Raw genomic sequence first — 6820 nt, 5'->3', positions numbered from 1 at the left:
AGATAAGAATAGGAGAGGTAAGGCAATGCTGTGATACGGAAATTGGCAAACTTTAATTCATACTAATTTTGTGCAGTCAGCTGCAGTGCCCAATAGCACGAGCATGAAGAAGGAAGGCCTGGCCAGGTGCCTGCAGAAACTTGAAACTCAAGGAGTCTCAGTGCAATCTTTAACTACAGGTAAAAATGTGTGCATATTATTAGGAGAAATTATTTTCAACCTCACCAAGAGTGCCCTTGGCAAGTGCTGCTTGCCTGTGTATAGTCATTTTACAATAAAAACAATTAAGTTATAAAATATTTCATCTTTGCAAACCATTGGGGATGAGGTACATTTGGTGCCATATATTATTATGGAATGAGATTTTAATTTGTTCTACTATCTACAGATCGCCACTCAACTATCCGGACTTATTGCAGAAACAGCAAACCGCATATATGGCACTACTTTGATGCCTGGCATTGTAGTAATGGTGTGTGCAGTTTCTCTATTTAATGATTAGTGCAAACACATTGTCATAACACCATTCTGCACAGGAAAGAAGCTGAAAGCTGTTACCAGGTCAAAGGGCTGTGAAGCAATAGATTGATGGAACCAGACAATAACAAACCATGTCTACTATGTGGCTGCCCTGGGCCAGGGTGATGGCGACAATCATCAGCATGTGGTGCAGCCTATTGAACCACATATGTGATAAGCACGATGGGCATGATGGACCATACAGCAAATGCCTGCACAAGCCTCTTGCGAACAGGCAATGGATGAGCAGAGGTAATATTTTTTATCTAGGTTTTTTGCAGAGTTTTCACTTTGATGCTGTTAGGCAGGTGCATGGCCCACACTTGTGGCATTTGTAAACCGATGATAAATTTAAGGGATAGGTAATGCAAATAGAACTTCACGCAAAAAGCTTTTTACACATCTGCACATAACAGCAAGACATAGCCAAGAAAGAAACCCATAACGAAGTGAAGAAACAACATAAAGTAAATGTGAGTGCTGAGACTGCGAGAATAATTTAATACTGTGGCAGCTTGGTTATAACGCCAGTAAAAAACGCAAAAACAATGGGATGTTCCATACTTTCCTATACTGACAATTGTTTGGTCAACAGCACATCTTAGATTTCTTGTCACAGTAAAATAGCAGTACAAGACCAGGTGTCTTTTAACGAATATGATGCTAAAACTGTTTTCAACTGCAATGCAGCAGCCATAAGCAGGTTCAGCATCTATGATTGACTAGAATACACGCCAACACTACCAACTCATCAGTCGAATATATATATATATATATATATATATATATATATATATATACATACATACATATATACATATGTATATTTTTTACATATTCACGTGCTTTCAAGAAGCTAAACTGCTGTCTCAAGAACTTCCGGTTCCTGAAGGACATTCAACAACTCTTCCCCAAAGCCCAAACATCCTCTCTTGAATCATTTTATAATTTGGTCATCAGATTTGCTCCCAAATCAATTGCATACTCGGATGATGGGATGCAAGCAAGGTAAGTTGAATGAAAGAGAAGGATATGTTATTTTTCACTCCAGTGCCAGTATGCATTCCAACTCTTCTGCATGGCATATGCAAACAATCAATCCTTGCATGAAGCCTTTAATGTATGTACATAATATTGTCATTGTAAAAGGAACAGAGGCCAGAGGAAATAGAACACAGTAAAAAAAAATCAGCAGTTCATCTATGAAAACTTGTGCGTCATTCGCACCATTTCCTTTTCCTCCTTTCGATTCTTCAACTTGCTAAGTAGCCCAACTAAGCACATCGCTTTTAGTCAATTCTACGAATAGCCACTATGACCAGCACTCCCCTTAGTACAGTGCTTGATCTGGAGCTGTCATGTTATCAGGCCAGCCAGGTAATACGGGACCCTACAATTGCGACTCGCAGGAGTCAACTCTGACATCTACCAAAAAAGGGCACCCACCATGTTAAGTCAATCCCAACTCCTGCTCAAAGTATGCACCCAGTGAGAAATTTTCCACAATCCTTCCATCCTGACATTAAATACTCTGCTGTAAAATTAGCTGAACTTATCTTGTGTCTTTCTCTTCGAATCTTAGACTGCTGCCATGTCAAAGGTAGCTTTCATACATTTTGAGGAGACTGCGGTGCACACTTCTGACATTTTAAGAATGCTTCATATATTATCGTAAAAACATATTTTCTAGGATGGTATCACTAGCTATTCTGTAATCCCCTTCCATGGAAAAAGTGAGACAGGAGGCTACAGACTGCACAGGCCATCTAAGGGTCCTCATTGGAAGTCACTGCTCTTATGTTAGACTAGGTAGATGGGATGACAAAGAATGAAGTTGAGGACAAGCATGGAGGGCTGGCTGGAAAAACAACTCGTCTCTTTTGTGCTCCTCATCTTAGTGCAGTCCCAAGATAAAGGTAGTTTTTAAAGGACTAGAAGTTATCAGCGCAAGTTTCCGACCCCTCTAAAACAGTCTCGAATGTCCCGAAGCTACTGTATTGAAATTGCAAGAATGCTCAAGGTTCACTTGACCACTTGGACTAATGATGATCGCTAGAATACATCAGCAGGGAGAACACAGGTGATTCACGATATGATGTATAGCCCATGTCATACATTCATTTTGCTGCTTGGAGATCATTGTATCACATTCTTAATTCTAAAGGCGCTGAACATAGTAGCTAAAACAAGCAATTCCTGCTGCAGTGTTGTGAATATAATGCATTATGGTTCCTTATGGTAGCCTCTACTCTGTATCAATTTGTTGGTAGGCAACAAGAAACATTTTTTTCCAAAGTATGAAAAATTAATTCATATTTACCTTCTTTTTAGGTCACATCTGGCTGTAATTCACTTTAATGAAAATTCTTCAAGGCTCCAGACAGACAAAAAAAGGAGAGGACCACTGGAAAGTGAAGATGGCAAAAGCAAGAAAAGGACATTTCAGTGTCGCTCCAGTGAAAACGCAGCCTACTTTTTGTGAGCTCAAACTTTGTTCTACTTATAATATTACACGAAAAACTAAGTGAAATGTTGTAATCTCGATGACTATTTCATGCAGTGTATGTCCACAGGCTCCTCCAGGATGTGGACAAACGGTCTGAGGGCTCTTCGCACAGAGAGACAGCTGCAAGCACAGCTTCAGAGCGTTACTTTATGACGGATGCCTATAAAAGACCGTCAAAAGAAGAACTGATTGCTGCACACAGGCACAGATTTGCTCTTCATAATGACTAGTCAATTGCACAGTACAACTGTCAGTGTACTTAAACCAAATGCTAAACAGATGGGCATCAGCGCCGCAAAGCATTGGCCGCTGGAGCCGAAACAATTGTTTCTATAATTTTGCTGTGGCTGACAATAGCTGGAGTGCAGCTTCATATGACTTCTGTTGTCTGAGTGAATGCAATCTTGTACCCATATCTCTGCGTTTTGCTTGTGGCTGCGGCCAAGCAAAAGTGCACACAAAGCATGTTTACGGCAACTACACATGGTGTGCGACCGCTCGCAGGCCTTTCCAGTATTGTATCAAAGCTGCTGCTTGAAACAAAAAGTAGGAAAGGCAGAGCAACTGTGGGTTCAAGGTGTGTGAGGCTAGATTGCGAATAATTATGCCGGTCAGTTTTTCAGCTTCTTGAGACCAAACTGTAAGTAAATGGAAGTTTCAAGTGAGCCGACTTCACAAGTGACCATGTCACATCTCTCTTCTCGGGCTTGCTGTTCCCTGTTCTTAAAGCTACACAGTTTACAAGACAACACTGTAATTGTGCTGATTATTATTATGTGCACAAAATAATACAGGGTTCTTAGCGGCAATTTCTACTGCTGAGCGACTCAATCAATTTTATTCAGCATTTTTTTCCTCCTGTGGACAGAAAAACAAATGCTAAGGTAGAAACAAAAGGCTACTAACACAGTAGCTTGACGAGGTTCCTACCCCTGTTTGACATGGATGATAGAGTCATATTTTTACAGTGATCTGCTAGCAAAAAAAAAAATCAGCAATTAAAAGAAATGTGCGATATGGACAGGTGCTGTGTCTGAAACAAAATGTGAGAAATGTACATGTATTTACATTCACTTGCCACAGACTCTTGTACACACTTTGAGTATCTTCAACGCGCAGAACATAAAAGAAAGACATGGTGACAAAAAAGTTTAAAGTGTAACATACACTCAAATGTACTCTGACTCACGCATAAGAAACAACAAGGTGGTCAATTATAAAACTAAGAGAGCACAGCTTTTCGCCAAGGAGAGCAATGCTCTAGGACTTATCTCAAAATAAAGTCGTTTTCTTTGTTTCTTCGGTGGGTCCTCATCACTGCACTTCATGTGAAATCTTGCGAGGGGAAGATACAGCATATGTATCCTAATACATGTTTACCGCGGCAGCTTGTATCTCTCCAGCTCTACCGCTCATTCGTTTGTGGTGAAACTGCGCACGGAGCTTTGATATTGCGGTAAATTTTATTTGCTCTTAGGAAGTTAGGTAAGGGTGCTTAATTCATTGCTGCTGTGTACAATGCAAACCCGCAGTCTATATATATATATATATATATATATATATATATACTGTGAGCCTTCTGTGGACGTTCTTTAATTTGTACATGCCATCATCTTCCTTTCATTTGTACATACCATCATCATTGTCCCGCAGCGCCGGCTCCGGCACGCGCCTGGGCTTTGTCATCGGAGTAAAACGCCAGACACGGCATCCCTTGCCTTGCCGTCTTGACCTTGCCGTCTCGACCTGGTCTTCTTTCACACGTGGTGGAGGTGAGACTTGATCCCCTTGCTGTTTTGTGCCCTGCCTCTCGCTGGAGCTACGTTCCGGTCACTGTTTACCGCCTGCCACCATCGTTATGTCTACCGAGAGTACCCACGAATCGGCAGCACCCTCTACCTCGGCTGCGCCCCCCCCCCCTCCGACTGTGCCCACATGACAACGCGACCCGCCGCTGTTCGCTGGTCGTTGCGATGAAGACGTCGATAACTGGCTGGACACCTATGAACGCTGCAGTAACTACAACCGGTGGGACGATGCTCTAAAATTTCGGAATGTTTCTTTCTACCTCATTGAGGTCGCCAAAACCTGGTTTATTAACCGCGAACCCCACACCACTATCTAGACCACGTTCAAGCAGCAGTTCCGCCAATGTTTTGCGGACCCAGCAGTTCAGACTGAGGTCGCGAAGAATAAGCTCGCCTCTCGCCTCCAAGGTCCCGATGAGTTGTACGCGTCTTACATAAAGGCCATACTTGCACTTTGCAGGCGTATTAGTCCCCCCATGCCGGAACCTGAACGCGTACACCACATCTTGAAAGGAATTAATTCAGTGGCATATAACACCCTGATTGCCCAGAATCCTTCTACTGTTGACGCCATTATTGCGACCTGCCAACGTATCGACCAGCTGCAGTCCTCACGATTGCAGCCCAGCATTGCTACTGGCCCGACCTCTGCTGACCTGGATCTGCGGGCACTGATTCGAGCCATCATCCGGGAGGAGCTCCAAGCCCTCAAGCCTGTCTGTCGACACGGGTGCGATCATTCTTCGGTACCTTCTAATGACGCCGGTCTCCGCAACATCATTAAAGATGAGCTGGCAACAATCACCCGACCTATGGCGTCCGACCCTCCTGCACCCCGCCCAGCATCGACTTACGCACACGTCGCAGCATCACCCCCTTCTTTTGTTCCGCCGCCCTAACTGGCACCGCCCTACAACCACATCAACGCCGTGACGACGGCACAGCCTACGCAACCCTATTATGCACCTTGGCGGCCCTCTCGCCCAGTGTGCTACTGTGGAATCCGAGGGCATATATCCCGCTTCTGTCGTCGACGCATTCAGAACGAGCGGCGTGGTTACGACGCCTTCGAAAGTGACGTACCCTCATATTATCAGCGACGACCTATTCCCAGCCCACCTCGTCGATCCTCTCCACCGCCGGTATCCTCGTCTGAACCAAGTGGCGCCCATGTATCTCGACGCCGGTTCCTTTCCCCATACCGCCGCTCAGTTTCCCCTCTCTGCCCCGCAACCGCTCTCCCTGTACGCCATCCGGAAAACTAAGTGTTGCAGTTTCCGGAGGTCAAACTGCACTCTGCGAACTTACTAAAAGTCCTCCTGATCGCCCGCATAACGTGATTGCTGTAATCGCTGAAGGTTTACCGGTTTAAGGTTTGATTGATACAGGGGCTGCAATTTCTGTCATTCACGCTGATTTGTGCTACCGTTTGCGGAAAGTAACAACCCCATATGATGGGCCTGAACTCCGTGGAGCCAATGACGTCCCTTTGCGCCCTTCAGCGAAGTGCACCGTACGAGTTGTTATCTACGGCATCCGCCATCATGTGCAGTTTGCTGTGCTCTCACCTTGTGCGCATCTGATGATTTTTGGATGGGATTTTTTGTCAACCGCTTCAGCGTTAATTTCTTGTGGTGACTGTGTTATCCATATGACAGACCGATTTTTCATCTGACTTTTCTGAACGACATCATCCCCTCGTTGCCGCCGCTGATACTGTTTTGCCTCCTCAGTGCGAAAAACTGCTTACTGTTGTTTCTGACCACATAACTGATGGGGACGTACTCATAGCACCATCATATAGTCATCTTGCATGCGGCATCGCCTTCCCGTCAAGTCTTGTCCTGTTCCACAACGGCTCAGCGACAGTAGTGGCCACTAACACTTCACGTGAATCCCTCGTGCTCCCAAAAGGAACTTCTCTGCATTGCATGGTGGATGTTCAACCTTTTTCCCTGATGGTGCTCACCGCCCCTCCGCCTCAGCA

At 44.6% G+C, this 6820-nt stretch overlaps 1 protein-coding gene across 2 annotated transcripts in view; it reads left to right on the top strand.

Annotated features, from left to right (window-relative positions):
* Window positions 1-594: 594 nt before the first annotated feature.
* LOC146205575 (uncharacterized) overlaps window positions 595-6820 on the top strand; it is a 51896-nt gene continuing 45670 nt past the window's right edge. The window contains exons 1-3 of one of the 2 annotated variants that reach the window (XM_084590262.1): window positions 595-771; window positions 2851-2997; window positions 4679-4797. The gene's annotated coding sequence lies outside the window, so the exon portion shown is untranslated. The remainder of the gene's footprint in view (window positions 772-2850; window positions 2998-4678; window positions 4798-6820) is intronic. The other variant, XM_084590263.1, reaches the window with a different exon arrangement.

This window comes from Amblyomma maculatum, chromosome 1, assembly GCF_055883805.1.
Source record: "Amblyomma maculatum isolate TAMU_Amacu chromosome 1, ASM5588380v1, whole genome shotgun sequence".
NCBI lineage: Eukaryota > Metazoa > Arthropoda > Arachnida > Ixodida > Ixodidae > Amblyomma > Amblyomma maculatum.
Note: the sequence above shows the minus strand (reverse complement) of the source record. Positions and strands in the feature narration are given on the sequence as shown.